Source organism: Schistocerca piceifrons, chromosome 2 (assembly GCF_021461385.2).
Source record: "Schistocerca piceifrons isolate TAMUIC-IGC-003096 chromosome 2, iqSchPice1.1, whole genome shotgun sequence".
In the NCBI taxonomy this organism is placed as follows: domain Eukaryota; kingdom Metazoa; phylum Arthropoda; class Insecta; order Orthoptera; family Acrididae; genus Schistocerca; species Schistocerca piceifrons.
In genome coordinates this window covers 548,863,445-548,881,619 of record NC_060139.1, presented here as the reverse complement: position 1 = coordinate 548,881,619, position 18,175 = coordinate 548,863,445, and positions in this window count along the sequence as shown.

The following is an 18,175-nucleotide window of genomic DNA, read 5'->3' as shown; positions in this document are numbered from 1 at the left end:
ACAATTCTTGAATATAAATATCTTTACACATCATAGAATTTCAGTAGTATGTTTTACATAGTTACAATGGAGAAAAGCCCCTTACTTACTCCTCATGTCTGATCCCTTTCATCACTTCACTTACACTCTCTTCAACTCGCCCCAATAATCATAAGGTAAACAAGGATGTTACATTTCAATGGTAAAAAGAGGTGTTAGAGGACACTGCAATAAGATTGTGACATCCTTAATGTACAAAATATTATTCAGAATACAAACGTATTTTCTAAAGAGTACATGATTAGATAATATTAAATACAATTATTATAATTTGTAGTTAGTTTATCTCAGGCGAAGGAAGCAAATTTGTCTTCATTGGATAATTAATGTTTTCAGAGACAAAGTGAAAATGTAAAGAATCAGATTGTCCAAATATAATGGTAAAAACATAATATGATAAATGAAATTTCAAATATACATCATTGTAATATGAATGGTATTGAACAATTCATTGGATTTAGGTGTATCATCACCTATTACTGGATAGACATTACAAAGGTACAGATTTGTTTCACACTAGTGTATGAAGAGAAGTCGCAACACTTAAAAATTGTAGCAAAATGCAGGAAGACTTACATAGAATTGGCAACTAGTGCAGGGATTGGCCATTGATCCCCAACATAAACAGATATAATGTACTGCAGATAAAGAGGCAGAAAATCATGTAAAGCATAACTGCACAATTGTGCAAAACAATCACTGGAACCAATCACATCCATAAATACCAAGAGTATGCATACTGAGTAATTTAAAGCTGAATGACCACATAAAACTGATCACAGGTAAGGCAGATGTGTGGCTGAGACTAACTGAAAGAATCCTCAGAAAGTGTAGTCTATGCACAAATGAAACAATTACAAAACCCTCATTCAAACGAAATTTCAATATTTCTCATCAGTCTGTGATCTGTACCAAATAGGACTGACAGGGTAAAGAGAGAAGATCCAAAGAAGATCATTGTGTTTCGTCACAGGTTCATTTGTTAGATGCAAAAGTGTCCCAGATATGCTCACCCAGCTTTGGTGGCAGATGCTACAAGAGAGGCATTCTGCAACATGGTGTGGTTTACTGTTAAAATTCCAAGTGTGTGTGCATTCCTAGAAGAATCAGCCAATGTATTGCTTCCTACAGTGTAATTCTCACAAAAGGATAGTGAACATAAATTAGAGAGTTTATGGCTCACATGGAGGCTTATCAACAATTATTCTTCCCATGAACCATTCGCAACCGGAATAGGAAAGGGGGACACAGTATATCCTCTGCCACATGCCATAAAGTGTCTTGGGGAGTACAGATCGAAACAAGATAATGATATTTAATTTCCCTGCCCATTCTCATTACCAAATGTAATATTACTTAGTAATGGATGTTAAGAGAAAGAATAAATTACCATTTACTATATTAATGTAGAGATACTGTTCCTACAAAAGGAAACATAAGACACAGTTTGAGCAGAGGGATGCCCCTGGTCCCAGACGAATGGGCTCATCTGTGTCCCTGAAGTGGGGAAGACACAAAATAATGTATTTGAAAACGTACTGTTTTGATAGTAAATATGCATTGTGAAATTCTAGTAATAATTGATTCGAGTGGGAATAAGCCTTATGACTATTTCGAATGACAAGGTGTTAACTAACACTTGATTCAATTCATATAAATTGATTTCAAAGTTTCATTAGCTCATTATTCATTTGTCTCTCCACCTATATTCATGATTTTTGGGGTTCCATACCGCAACCAGTTCAAACGGGTTCCATATAGGACCACTTTATTGTATGTCTGTCTATCCTTTCAGCTGTTAAAATTCCATTTTCTCAGGATCAGGTAGACAAATCAAGTTGAAATTTGTATCAAAAATTAAGATGTATGGCCTCTTGGCAGTGTAAAAAATAAGCTTCTAAGTCAGTGCAATCAAAAGATATGACCTTTTATGTCATGTGTTTTGGCACTCACAAACTCACTCATGACATGCATATAGGGTACTTCCCATTGACTTAGAATCATGACGTTTGGCAAGAGGTGAAGGTACACACTAAAACTGAAGAAAAAATTTCTAAAACATGAAAAAAAAATTTTTCATCATTTGTTATCTCACACACTGTCTGTGCATCTACATCTACATCTATATCTATACTCTGCAAACCCCATTGAGGTGCATGGCAGAGGGTACAGCCCAATGTACCAGTTAATAATGTTTCTTCAGGTTCCATGCACATTTGTAGTGTGAGGATATTGATTGATTGAATGTCTCTGTGTGTGCAGTGATTATTCTAAACTTATCCTCATGATCCCCCCATGAGCCACGAACCTTGTTGTTGGTGGGGAGGCTTGCATGCCTCTGCGATACAGATAGCTGTACCATAGGTGCAACCACAACAGAGGAGTATCCGTTGAGAGGCCAGACAAACTTATGGTTCCTGAAGAGCAGCAGCCTTTTCAGTAGTTGCAGGTGCAACAGTCTGGATGATTGACTGATCTAGCCTTGTAACATTAACCAAAACAGCCTTGCTGTGCAGGTACTGTGAACAGTTGAAAGCAAGGGGAAACTACAATTGCAATTTTTCCTGTGGGCATGCAGCTCTGTTGTATGTTTAAATGATGATGGCATCCTCTTGGTCCCCCATTCGGATCTCCAAGCAGGGACTATTCAGGAGGACATTGTTATCAGGAGAAAAAAAAAACGGGCATTCTATGAATCGAAGTGTGGAATGTCAGATCCCTTAATCAGGCAGGTAGGTTAGAAAATTTAAAAATGGAGATGGTTAGGTTAAAGCTAAATATAGTGGGAACTGGTGAAGTTTGGTGGCAGGAGGAACAAGACTTCTGGTCATGTGAATGCAGGGTTATAAATATAAAATCAAATAGGGGTAATGTAGGAATAGGTTTAATAATGAATAAAAAAATATAAGCACAGTTAAGCTGCTATGAACGGCATAGTGAACATGTTATTGTAGCAAAGATAGACATGAAGCCCACGCCTACCACAGTAGTACAAGTTTATCTGCTAACTAGCTTCCCAGATGACAAAGAGATTGAAGAAATGCATGATGAGATAAAAGAAGTTATTCAGATAGTGAAGGGAGACAAAAATTTAATAGTCATGTGGGACCGGAATTCAACAGTAGGGAAAGGAAGAGAAGGAAAAGTAGTAGGTGAATATGGAATGGGAGTAAGGAATGAAAGAGGAAGCCGCCTGGTAGAATTTTACACAGAGCATAACTTAATCATAGCTAACACTTAGCTTAAGAATCATGAAAGAAGACTGTATATGTGGAATAGGCCTGGAGATGCTGGAAGGTTTCAGATAGATTACATAATGGTAAGACAGAGATTTAGGAACCAGGTTTTTATTGTGGACCCTGACCACAATTTATTGGTTATGAACTGTAGATCAAAACTGAAGAAACTGCAAGAAGGTGGTATTTTAAGGAGATGGGACATAGATAATCTGAAAGAATGAGAGGTTGTAGAGAGTTTCAAAGAGAGCATTAGGGAACAATTGACAAGTACAGGGGAAAGAAATACAGCAGAAGAAGAATGGATAGCTTTGAGAGATGAAATAGTGAAGGCAGCAATGGGTCAAGTACGTAAAAAGATGAGGGCTAGTAGAAACCCTTGGGTAACAGAAGAGAGATTGAATTTAATTGATGAAATGAGAAAATATAAAAATGCAGTAAGTGAAGCAGGTGAAAAGGAATACAAACATCTCAAAAATGAGATCAGAAGGAAGTGCAAAATGGTTAAGCAACGTTGGCTAGAGGACAAATGTAAGCTTGTAGAGGCATATATCAGTAGGGGTAAGATAGATACTGCCTGCAGGAAAATTAAAGAAACCTTTGAAGAAAAGAGAACCAGCTGTATTAATATCAAGAGCACAGATGGAAAACCAGTCGTAAGCAAAGAAGGGAAAGCAGAATGGTGGAAGGAGTACGTAGTGCGTCTATACAAGGGAGATGAACTCAAGGGCAATATTATGGAAATGGAAGAGGATGTAGATGAAGATGAGAAGAGAGACATAGAATTTGACAAAGCACTGAAAGACCTATGTCAAAACGAGGTGCCAGGAGTAGACAATATTCAGTAGCCTTGGGAGAGCCAGCCATGACAAAACTCTTCCAGCTGGTGAGTATGATGTGTGAGACAGGTGAAAAGAAGGACATAATAATACCAATTCCAAAGAAAGCAGGTGCTGACAGGTGTGAAAATTACTGAACTATTAGTTTAACAAGTCACATTTGCAAAATACTAACATGAATCCTGTACAGAAGAATGTAAAAACAGATGGAAGCTGATCTTGGGGAAGATCAGTTTGGATTCTGGGGATATGTAGGAAGATGCAAGGCAATACTGACCCTACGACTTACCTTAGAAAATAAATTAAGGAACGGCAAACCTACATTCTAGCATTGGTAGACTTAGAGAAAGTTTTTGGCAATGTTGAATAAGCTTTTGGCAATGTTCAATGGAATATTCTCTTTCAAATTCTGAAGGTGACAGGGGTAAAGTACTGGGAGCAAAAGGCAATTTACAATTTGTACAGAAACGGGATGGCAGTTGTAAGAGTTGAGGGGCACAAAAAGGAAACTGATTGAAAAGGGAGTGAGGCAGGGTTGTAGCCTATCCCTGATGTTATTCAATCTGTACATTGAGCAAGCAGTAAAGGAAACAAAAGAAAAATTTGGAGTCGGAATTAAAATCCATGGAGAAGAAATAAAAACTTTGAGATTTGCCGATGACATTGCAATTCTGTCAGAGATAGCAAAGGACCTGGAAGAGCAGTTGAACTGAATGGACAGTGTCTTGAAAGGAGGATTTAAGATGAACATCAACAAAAGCAAAATGAGGATAATGGAATGTAGTCTAATTAAATCAGGTGATACTGAGGGAAATTAGACACTTAAGGTAGTAGATGAATTTTGCTATCTCGGGAGCAAAAAACTGATGATGGCCGAAGTAGAGAGGATATAAAATGTACACTGGCTCTGGCAAGGAAAGTGTTTCTGAAAAAGAGAAATTTGTTAACATCAAGTACATATTTAATTGTCAGGAAGTCTTTTCTGAAAGTGTTTGAATGGAGTGTGGCCATATATGGAAGCGAAACATGGATGATAAAAAGATTAGACAAGAAGAGAATAGAAGCTTTTCAAATGTGGTGTTACTGAAGAATGCTGAAGATTAGATGGGTAGGTCTCTTAACTAATGAGGAGGTACGGAATAGAATTGGGGAGAAGAGGAATTTGTGGCACAACCTGACTAAAAGAAGGGATCATTTGCTAGCACATGTTCTGAGGCATAAAGGGATTACAAATTTAGTATTGGAGGGAAGTGTGGAGGGTAAAAATTGTAGATGGAAACCAAGAGATGAATACACTAAGCATAATCAGAAGGATGTTGGTTGCACTACTCTCTCGGAGATGAAGAAGCTTGCTCAGGATAGAGTAGCATGGAGAGCTGCATCAAACCAGTCTCTGGACTGAAGACCACAACAACAACATCCTCATGCTTCATATGTGAGCAGTAATCACTTAAAGCCAGTTCTTGAAACTTTGTTAATAGACTTTCTCGGGATAGTTTACGTCTGTCTTCCAGTTCAGTTCGTTCAATATCTCTGTGACAGTCTCCCACAGATCAAAAAAACCTGTGGTCATTCATGCTGCCCTTCTCTGTATATGTTCAGTATCTCCTGGTAGTTGTGTCTGGTACATGTCCAACACACTTGAGCAATATTCTAGAACCAGTTTCACGAGTGATTTGTAAGCAATCTCCTCTGTAGACTGATTGCACTTCCCCAGTATTCTACTAATAAATCGAAGTCTACCACCTGCTTTACCCATGGCTGTACCTATGTGATCATTCCATTTCATATCCCCACAAAGTTTTACACCCAGGTATTCATATGAATTGGCCGATTCCAACAGTGACTAATTGATGTTATAGGATACAACATTATTCTGCATTTTGTGAAGTGCAAAATTTTTTATTTCCGAACATTTAGAGCAAGTTGCCAATCTCTGCACCACTTTGAAATCTTAACAAAATCTGACTGAATATTTATGCAGCTTCATTATAGATAACTGCATCATCTGCAAAAAGCCTAATTTTACTATTAATATTGTCTGCAACATACAATATGAACAAGGGTACTAACTCATGTCCCTGGGACACACCTGAAGTTACTTCTACATCTGACAATAACATGCTGAATCCTCCCTGCCAAAATAGTCCTCAGTCCAGTCACAAATTTCTCTTGATGCCCCACATGATCTTACTTTTGACAAGAACCATAGCTGTGGTACTGAGTCAAATGCTTTTCAGAAATCAAGAAATACTGCATCTACCTGGTTGCGTCAATCCAAAGCTTTCAGTATGTTGTGAAAAAAGTGCGATTTGGGTTTCACATGATCAATGTTTCTAAAGTCCTTGCTGGTTGGCACTGTGGAGGTCATTCTCTTCAAATATCTCTTTATGTTTGAGCTCAGAATATGTTCTAAGATTCTACCAGAAATCAGTGTCAGGGATATTGGATAGTATTTTGTGAATCACTTTTATTACCCTTCTTGTAGATGGGTATGACCAGTGCCTTTTTCCAAGAACTGGGCATGGTTTTTTGTTCGAGGGATCTACGATAGGTTATAGTTAAAAGAGGGGCTAACTCAGCCACAAATACAGTATCGAGTCTGACAGGAATTCCATCAGGCCTATAGCTTTGCTCAGTTTTAACGATTTCAGATGTCCTCAACGCCACTATAAGTAATGCTTGCTTCATCCATCTTTTCAGTGGTATGAGGATTAAATTGGGGTAGCTCTCCTGGGTTTTCCTTTGTAAAGAAACATTTGAAAATGAAGTTTAGCATTTCAGCCTTTGCTTTGCTACTCTCTGTTTCAGTTCATGTCTGACTCACTAGGGGCTGGACACTGGCTTTGGTGCCATTCGTAACCTTTACATATAACCAGGATTTCCTCGGGTTCTGTGAAAGATCACTGGACAATATTCCACTATGGTAGTCACTGAAGGCATCATGCATTGAGAGTTCCTCTACATGCTCGTGCCCCGTGCTGAAAGTTTCGAGTTCCTCACTGAGATATGACACTACCAATTTTTTTATGTAATTTACTGAACATATATATCCTTCTGCTTGGTTTACTTGTCTGTTACACTTTGGTAATCATTGTTGCCACAGCCGCATTTTGGTTACTGACACTGGGTTTGATGTGGACATCTTCAAAGAGGTCAGGTCTATTTTTTGCCATTAGATCAAATATATTTCCACCATAAGTGAAATTTCTAACTATTTGTTGTAGGTAGCTTTCAGAGAAGGCATTTTGTAAAGTTTCACAGGATATCTTATCACACCCACTACTAACAAAACTGTGATTTTCCCAGTTAACTATTGGATGATTTAAGTCCCCACTGATGATTAGAATATGATTGGGGAATTTACATAAAAGTGAATGGAGATTTTCTCTGAAGTTTTAAGGTACATCAGGATATGAGTCTGGTGGACAGGGTGGTTGTGTGGCATCTGTTAACAAGACCCCTTTTTCTCAGGGACATGTACATGAATCAAGTTGAAATTTATTCCACATACGTCCTTGGCAGTGTAAAAGCTTTAGGCTTCTAAGTAAGGCAATGTAATCAGAAGATACCACCATTTAATTCATATATTTTACGCTTGCAAATTCACTCACTGAAACCCATAGGGTACTTCCCCTTGACCTAGAATCATGATGTTTGGAAAGAAACGAGGTTTTGCAGAACAAGCAAAGGGAAAAAATCGGAAAATTGTTAATTTGTGATTATATCACAAAAAAATAGATTTTTTTTCTTTTTGTCATTTGTTTTCCGATTATCTGTCTGTCCTTCTGTTAAGACCCCTTTGTCTCAGGAAAAGATAGGTGTATATCTCAACAGTAATAACAGGCAAAAATTGTTGAGATTCTCAATTTCTGGGATCAATTAAACTAAATAACTATCTCTCTCTCTCTCTCTCTCTCTCTCTCTCTCTCTCTCTCTCTCTCTCTGTTTGCACTTGGTGTTCGAGTTCTACTCACACTTATCTGGGCTTTTTGATGTGGTACTAGGGCATTCTGGGCTCAATGAACTGTAAAGGGCATTTGCAAAACCATTGTAATAAAAGTGCAACATAACTGTGTTTACATTCCTCTACCTCATTCTTTGTAAACCAGCTGCAGCAAACAACTCTAAAAGCTACAGGAAATTGATATCTGATCATGCTATTCATGCATCTCATGCATTTTTATCTGTCACTTACCTCTAGGAATGTTTCTTCAGTCAATTTATAAGAGCAAATTTCTGTTTCTTTCCCAAAAATAAACAATTTTTGTGATAGATATTTTCCCCATTTAAATCCTAATGTTTGTTTGGATGATAATATTTCATTAATGAAATTAATTGTACAAATATTCAACTTTATTTGTTGTTACTTACAAGACAGATAATTCAATTATAAAAAAGTAACTCTATTTAAATTCACTACAGTGAAGTCAGCATATATATCATGTGTGTTCATAGGGAAATTCAATGCATGATAGTTTTATAATATGCTTGATACACAAGAGGCATGCCATTGACATCTTTCTTCTGATCTTCTGATGGTAAGTGGTTTAACAATATTCAGTTTCTTTGGTTTAATTAGGTGTCCATTCAGTTGAGTACATTCATTATCTTCAGGTTTGAAAGTTTGATCATGTCCCTCCTTGGCAAAATTTCGAGTTGACCTTTTCCACAGTGTTATGAGTGAGTTAAGTTTTTGTTAAGGAAATTCAAAACAGCACAGGAAATTAAAGAATTCCAGTTCTCTGGAATGCAGAAATCGCTTCGTGTGATGTGGTCAGTAAAATCATGTTCACCATTTACCTTTTGTAGAATGGATTTTAAGGCACTAATAATGTTATTTCCAAATCTGCCAGATTATGCCTCTGTTCACAAAACACATTATCCAGTTTTACTGCTGGAATAATGAGCTATTAAATTACAGACATTTAATTTTCTTCCATAAAAAAATGTACTGACTTCTGCTCTTGGACATGAGATTACATTCAGCAGATAAAAGCAAAGCACAGGAAATTATTTCTGTTTCGTGTTCTTACCTCCAAGTTTACTGATCACTTTTTTTTCTTTATCATGTTTACAGTTTTTTTCCAAATTTTCATTGAGTCAGTTGTATATTTTTGACATTTTATATTCTTTACATAGGTTGCAGCGATCAGATTTTCTCTCATTGAATTCTAAATTAATTCCATTACAAAAATATGCCTGTACATACTATACTTGGTTAGTGTTTTAACTTCTTTGAGCACTTATTTTGATAAAGACAATACATTTTAAAAAGAAATAAACTTGAATCAGTTGAGAATCATTATTTTTTATGAACATGTACAAAGTGTGCCTAGAAAATATTTCTTGCGTACCCAGATTTTTTCTCTTCGAACATTGAAAAATAATGTTTGAAACTAAGTGACTTGTAGGCGATTACATTATTATTCATTTTTGGATGCACAATTGTGCTTCTTTCAGTTTTTACACTGCACTTGAATGTGCACGTATTTATACAGTGTTTCAGTATTATGGTGCTTTTGGCTGGAACACTTTTACCTCTCCAACTTTACCTACATTTACATATGGAACTGAACCTAAAAATAAATGCATATAATTAGTTACCTTTTAGTGCAGCAGTCAGAACTACTTTCAACATCTGAATTTTCTGAATAGTAGTGAACTGGAATCTGCTAACCGTTCAGTTATCCAATCATTATTTACATCCTGTTATTATTTATTGTGATGACTACATAAACAGTAAATCATAACAGCAATGCCTTTATGATTCACAAATAATAGAAACAATGCTGGATATCTGAAACAATGGTTGTAGAAACACACACTAGGGTGCATTTGAATGACAAAGTTCCAACTGAGCACTTGGAACTTTGTCGTTCATAACTGAAATTCATCTGTAGAAACACACAGCTCCATTTGTCAAATAGAACCTTGTCATCCCAATGAATCAAAGTGATATCAGTTGGAACTTTGGTGTTCTTGTAACTTGACTTGCAGCATGAGTTCATTCTACTTATAGCAGATGTCAGATAGAACCTTGTCAAACTAACACTCCATTTTCTTCGGGTTTTTCAGTTGGAACCTTGTCATTCCAAAGGGACACTTTGTCAAAGTTGCTGCTAAGAAACGTATTTTGATTATGTTTGCTATGAAAGTTGACATATCTGATGTCACTGCCTGGGAATAGTTTACAAATAGGGGTAGTGCTCCATTGGTTTGAAAGATACCAAGATGAGTGTTAGCCAAGAGCAGATCATGTGAATGGAGGCAATCAAACCTGGTGCAATACTGCAATAAGCTGAATTAGTAACATATTTGAGGTTGCCATTTGAAAGATGTATAGTCATCTGAGAATTGACTTTGACTAGTGAACAAAAACTCATTTTCAAATATTACAATAATTACGGATGTAGACACGGGTACATCATATGAACAAAGTTTATGCTTCTCCATTGTGTATTCTGAAAAGAATAGATTGCTTCTCATCATTTAGTGGAAATGCTGAGTTGCAGACAACACAGCACAACAAAAGGACTGCTAAGCAAGTAAGCTTTCAGCCAAAAGACCTTCTTCTAAATTAAACTACACAAACACTTTCACGCAAACACAACTCGTGCACATGTGACCACTGTCTCTGGTTTAAAAGGCCAAATAGCAAACAACAGAGCATGATAGGGGAAGCAGTCTGGGTTGCGGGGGTGAGGAGGAGGCTGGGGTGGGGAGAGGGAGGGTTAACAGGGTAGGGGTGGGGGACTGTATTGTGCTACTTGTGGGAGAAAACAGGGACATGGCAGGGAGAGAGAGGATAGGACACTAAGTCCAATTGAGAGGTTAGACTGAGTGCATGGGGGTGGGGGAGTGGAAATGAAGAGAAGTAAAAAAGACTGTGGATGTGTAGTGTTGGAGTGGGTCACAGTTCAGAAAAGCTGGTGTTGTTAGAAAGGATCCAGATGACACAGATAGTGAAGCATTCATTGGAATGAAGAATGTTGTGTTGGGCAGTGTCCTCAGCAGCTGGGTGGTTCCGCTGTTTGTTGGCCACAGTATCGTGGGCAGACAGACAGCTTGTTGGTTGTCATGGCCACATAGAATGCAGCACAGTGGGTTGTAGCTTAGCTTGTAGATCACATGACTGGTTTCACAGGTAGCCCTGCCTTTGATGGGATATGTGATGCTTGTGACTGGATTAGAGTAGATAGTGGTAAGAGGATGTATAGAACAGGTCTTGCATCTACATCTATTATATGGATATGAGTCATGAGGCAAAGGGGTGTGAGCAGGAGTTGTGTAGGGATGAATGAGGATATTGTGTAGGTTTGGTGGGTGGCAGAATACCAATGTGGGAGGGTGGGACAGATAGTGTGTAGGACATCCCTCATTTCAGGGCATGGTGAGAGGTAGTCAAAACCCTGACAGAGAATATGATTCAGCTGCTCTAGTCCTGAGAGGTACTGAATCATGAGAGTAATGCTCCTTTGTGGCTGGACAATGGGGCCTTGGGAGCTGGTGGGTAACTGGAGAGATACGGCACTGGAGACCTGTTTCTGTACAAGGTTGAGAGCGTAATTATGGCATGTTAAGGCATCAGTACAACCCTTGGCATATTTTGAGAGGAACTACTCATCACTACAGATGTGATGGCCAAGGACTCCTTGGGACTACCCCTACCACCCAGATTGCTTCTCCCATCATACTCTGTTGCTCACAGTGTAGCCTCAACAGCCCAAGACAGTGATCATGTGTGTACAAGTGCATTTGCATGAATGTGTGTGTGTGTGTTTTTTTTTTTTTTTTGTCTAATTTAGAGGAAGGCCTTTTGTTTGAAAGCTTTCTTGTTTAGTAGTCTTTTTGTTGTGCCTGTCTGTGACTCAGAGTCTCCCCTATGGTGAGTAGCAATCTATCCTTTTCACAATATTGTCATTATTCTACTGTGTATCTGTTCTCCATCGTAATGGTAATTAGGGCTATGCTAACTATCCTGCTGCAGATCTTCTCAGTGTTGTTTTAGATAATTGCGATGACCTTATGATTGTAAGTGAACGAGTACATGTAATAGAAGTGGAGAAACTCTTTGGTGTAACAGTGCTGGGCAGTATTTCAACATCCTTGCATTTAGTGTATAAACTTCAGTATGACAGAATATTTTATACATATATCACAGAATGGGTGTGAAAAATCCTTGTTTGGGTGTGTCATCTCCCACTTGTGTCGCAAGTTTCTAGAGTACATTGGGAAAATACTTACTCTGAATTAATGGTTCCTGTGAAGGGTTCTTGAATTCTGGTGTCACACGCATATAGCTTCAACTATGAATATAATGCTTATGTGTACCAACTTAATTGGAGGGCACAGGCCTCTGTGATATGGTCTAATTTTACCAGATGAGTTTGGTATTTATTTGCTGGCCAGCCAATCTCTTTCCTAGCCTGTTATTTCATTAAAAGTATATGGATGTGTCATGTGAAGTAGTGAAATGTAAGAGGAGCTTGTGTAGTGAAAGCAAAGCAGATGAGTTTATAGGCTGCAGTGTCACTGAACTCACTGACTCATCAAACCAAAAAGGTGTGTGCAATCAGAGAGTGATTGTGCATGCTGGTAGCTAGGTTAGCCACAACAACAGAGTACCCTTCCTCAGAGAGATGATGTATTTGTACTTTTCATATGACTGGTAGAAATCATTGCAAAATTAGGAAACATGTGAATAAGTTACAAGATGTAGATACAGGTGTAGATCAGTGGCACAGAACATCGTATAATGAGAGTAAGATTTGTTATGAATAGGAATGTAGGGAAAAGAGTGACTTCCTGCAGACAGTTAGGGGAAAGAATGACTTCCTGTAAACAGTTAAGTGAGATGATTATTCTCATCAGAATACAAACCAAACCAATGCCTACAACTATGAGTATAGTTCAGGTATATTTGCCAACAGCACAAGCTGAAGAATAAAGATGGACAGCATTGCTATGTTAGACCTTATCAAAAATTGTAAAAAAGAAGGAAAAAGTCATCTGTGGAAACCAGCATGTGAAATTTTGTATTGTTTCACAATGCTATTTGTTTCGATGCTCATTGTAAACAAAACGTTCAGTCAGTTTCTGAGATTTCATTGTTTTAACAACAGCAGCATGGCAAATTTTAAAATAACAGTGACCTCACATCCCAATAGTGCCACCCAGTGTGTATTTGTAAAAACTTAGGTGACCTTCATTTATAGATGTGAATCTTAGACTACGAGAAAACCAGAAAAGAAGATAAATAAAGTTTCTGAGATATGATACTACAGACAGACAGCATAGGGGAGTTATGTAGGAATTTTACAAAGGAGGATCAAGTAATGATAGTGGATGGAGCAGGGAACAGTCTTGATAGGGACGGGGAATGTGATGTAGGTGGTGACCTGGTAAAGATAGCTACTCAAACTGATGGCACTAATGTGCACTTCGTGCAACTGTTTCAACATCATGATCAGCCTCATCTAAATACACCTGTTAGGCGCGTTAACATGTGGCTGGGGAGGGCGCTGATGGCAGAGGCCGTGGGTCTCATCTCGGTGGTGCCAGTTGGGTCTATCAGTAGATCGTGTTTCACTAGGCATGGCCTGCACCTGAATAGGTATGGGAAGAGGAGGCTGGCAAAGCTTATGGGTGACAGTGTAGTGGGTGGTGGTGGTGGTGGTGGTGGTGGTGGTGATAGGATCACACATGGAAAAATTCCTGTAGTAGTTGGTGTTAGAGCTGCACCTTTTTTAGATTGAAGTCATCTGATAGGTATATTTGCATAAAGGAAGTTCATCTAACTAAGGGCTCACCTTCAGAGGATGTAATGTTTCCAAGTAGAGAAGGAATTAGCATATTTCATCAAAATATAAGAGGTATTAGAGATAAAGTTAGTGAACTGCTTATAGATGTTGAATCTAAAATTATTGGTATATCAGAGCACCACTTAAATAATTTGACAGTTCAGAGGTTTCCTTTACCAGGCTACAGATTAGCTGTCTGTTTTTCAAGGAGTTCCTTGTGGGGTGGGGGAATGGCTATGTACGTAACAAAACAGTATTCCTTTTGAGTCCATAGACGTATCGCGGCACTGCACTGAACAGATATTTGAATGTTGTGCAGGGGCAGTTGAATTTAGTGAAACTAAACTTCTAATTGTTGTTTTTTATAGGTCCCTTAACTCTGACTTCAGATCATTTCTGTTCAAGCTAGAGAGGGTTCTTGATTCACTTTGTAGGAAGTACCAGAAACTAGTTAGTTATATGTGGTGACTTCAATATAAATTTTGTATATGATGGTGCAAGAAAAAGGATGTTTGTAGATCTCATAAATTCATATGATCTGATGCAGACTGTGTTTTTTCCAACTAGGGTGTAGGGGAACAGTAGCACAGCCATAGACAATAGCACAGCCATAGACAATATTTTTATTCATTCTTCATTACTAGATGGGCATTCTGTTAGTAAAAGCATGAATGGCCTTTCAGACCATGATGCACAAATTTTAACACTGAAAGGCTTTAGTACTCAAACAAATGTCACATTTAATTACAAACTATTTAGGAAAGTTAATGCAACACCAATAGACAGTTTTTTAAACCTTGTCAGGATGTTTATAGGGCTGATAACATAGATGATAAATATACTGCTTTCCTTAACACGTTTCTCATGCTCTTTGAGAGTTGCTTTCCGTTAGAACATTCTAAACATGGTACTAGCAGTAATAGGCATCCCAGGCGGCTGACTAGTGGGATAAGCATATCATGTAGAACAAAGCGGGAATTATATCAAAATGTCAGAAGTAGTCACAATCAAGCTACAGTAGCCCATTACAAACAGTATTGTAAGGTGCTTAAAAATGTTATTAGGAAGGCAAGGAGTATGTGGTATGCAAATAGAATAGCTAATTCACAGGATAAAATTGAAACCATATGGTCAGTTGTGAAGGAAGTGTCTGGTCAGCAGCACAAGGTCGACGATATAAAGTCAGTCCTCAGTAAAAATATTTCTGTTACTGATAAATCAGATATATGTACAGTATTTAACAATCATTTTCTGTACATTGCTGGTGAATTAAATAAATATTTAATTTCTACAGGGAGTCATATAACTTGCTCGGCAAATGCCTTTCCAAGATTAATGTCTGAAATATTCCTCTGTGATACAGACAAGAGGGCGATTGAGTCAATAATTAAATCACTAAAGACTAAGGACTTTCATGGTTATGCTGGACTGCCTAGCAGAATATTAAAGTACTGTGCTGCACATGTTAGCCCTGTATTTAGCCATATTTGTAATTTTTCCTTTAGGAATGGTCAGTTTCCTGAGCGATTAAAGTACTCCGTAGTAAAACCACTTTATAAAAAGGGAGAAAGGGATAATGTAGATGATTTTAGACCTGTTTCTATGCCATCAGTGTTTGCTTAAGTTATTGAAAAGGCTGTGTATGTAAGGCTAATTGATCATTTTATATCACACGATTTGCTATCAAATGTACAGTTTGGCATTAGAAGTCGTTTAACAACTGAAAATCCTATACTCTCTTTTCTATGTGAGGTCTGGATGGGTTAAAAAAAAGGTTTCCAAAGCTAGGCATATTTTTTGGATTAACAAAGGCATTTGATTGTGTTGATCACAAAATATTGCTCCAGAAGTTGGACCATTACGGAATACGGTGTAACGATTCATGTTGAATGTTACTTCTGCCTGGTCCATTGATGAATGAATGTGAAACTGTCAGGCTTAACAAAATTTATTCACATTAATTGACATCGGAACTGCACACTCGTCACATAAACAAAACAGGGACAGACTTCACTGATCTCTTTCACTTCAAAAAGTAACTTCAAAACTGACTGACAAAACAACTCAACAACTAACTTGCAGCCTCATTGCATTGCTTTACATATAATTTTAACAATAGCTTCCAAAATAAAGCGTTATTAATTTTGTGCAATTTTGATCTTACAATTAAAATTTACAAAACATAAAGAAACTGATGCTACAGCCAAATAAGGTATAAAATACAATATTCAATGACAATCTTTTATAGTAATATCTTTAGTTTTCCATAAGAAAATCAATCCAAACTATAATTACAATAATGTCTCTTGTATTATTTTAGTTATGTGATTAATTACAGTTTGGATTTGGTTACTAATATTCAATGATATTACAAATCTTGTGCTTTATCCAACTGCATATGAGAAAATGACAAATAAGGCCTCAAATTCTGAAATTGGAAAACTGTGAGATGTAAACAATTGGAGAATTAATTAGAAGTTTAATTACAAAGACTATTAATTGCATAAATAACAAATGAAAATACATTGCTTGGTAATAACTTTGAAGCTGATTCTCAAGATAAAGATGTTTTCTATTACTGGATTTTTAGGTTATCAATTTGTTAATTAGACTCATTGATTTTTCATGCTAACATCTCTGTAGTCTCTAGTTATTTATTGGTAAGGACTTATTATTTCAGTTTCTTGTTTACTTTCTTAATTTAGTATATGTACATAATTTTATCAATGACAACAATCCACCGATAATTATGACAATGCACGATCTTCTAGAACATTCCATAAGCCTTCGCAATGAATATCAAGTTTTTTTATCAAATAGGACAGAATGATATACATAAAGGCACACATACAAGGCCTTAGGAAGCACTGAATGATGTGGGGTCTGAGTGGGCTACAGTCAAGTGGGGGGGGTGCCCCGAGGATCAGTGTTGGGGCCACTCCTGTTCCTTATTTATATAAATGATATGCCCTCTAGTATTATGGGTAACTCTAAAATATTTGTTAGCTGATAACAGTAGCTTGGTAGTAAAGGATGTTTATACAACAATGACTTGGTTTCAAATAATGCAGTTCATGACCTAAGTTCATGGCTTGTAGAAAATAAACTAACACTAAATCACAGTTTTTACAGTTTCCAACACACAATTCAACAAAACCTGATGTTTTAATTTCACAGGATGGGCATATGATTAGTGAAACTGAACAGTTCATATTTATAGGTGTTCAGATAGATAGTAAGCTGTCGTGGAAAGCCCACTTTCAGGAGCTTGTTCAGAGACTTAATGCTGCCATTTTTACTATTTGAACAGTATCTGAAGTGAGTGATCGTTCAACATGAAAGTTAGTTTACTTTGCTTATTTTCATTCACTTATGTCGCATGGTATTATATTTTGGGGTAACTCTTCCCATTCTAAAAGGATATTTTGGCTCAGAAAGGGCAGCTCGAGCAATAAGTGGTGTAAGTTTATGAACCTCTTGGCACTCCCTGTTCGTTAGTCTGGGTATTTTGACATTGACATCTCAATATATATATTCCTTACTGTAATAATAATGTCGTGTGACTAGGGCCTCCCGTCGGGTAGACCATTCGCCTGGTGCAAGTCTTTCGATTTGACGCCTCTTCGGCGACTTGCGCATTGATGTGGATGAGACGATGATGATTGGGACAACACAACACCCAGTCTCTGAGCGGAGAAAATCTCCGACCCAGCCGGGAATCGAACCCAGGCCCTTAGGATTGACATTCTGTCATGCTGACCACTCAGCTACCGGGGCGGACATTCCTTACTGTCATTTCTTGTTAATAATATTAGCTTATTTCCAAGAATAAGCAGCTTTCACTCAGTTAATACTCGGCAGAAATCAAACCTGCATTTGAATCGGATTTCCTTAACTCTTGCTCAGAAAGGTGTGCAGTATACTGATGCATCCATTTTCAATAAGCTACCACTCAAATTTAAACATCTTATCAGTAATCACACGCTTTCAAATCAAAACTGAAGAGTTTCCTCATGGTTCACTCCTTCTATTCTGTCGAGGAGTTTCTTGAAAAATTGATCTGATTCTTGTTGTATTGTTGATTGCGTTTACTGATACTTATGGATTGAATTTTTTTGGATTCATAAACATTTATTTTTATCTGTTATTCCTTTTAAGTCTTAATTTCATGTACTGACCCATTCCATGACCCTGGAGATTTGCTCCTCAATTTGGTCCTATGGAACTTGACGTGTAAATAAATAAATAAATAAACAAA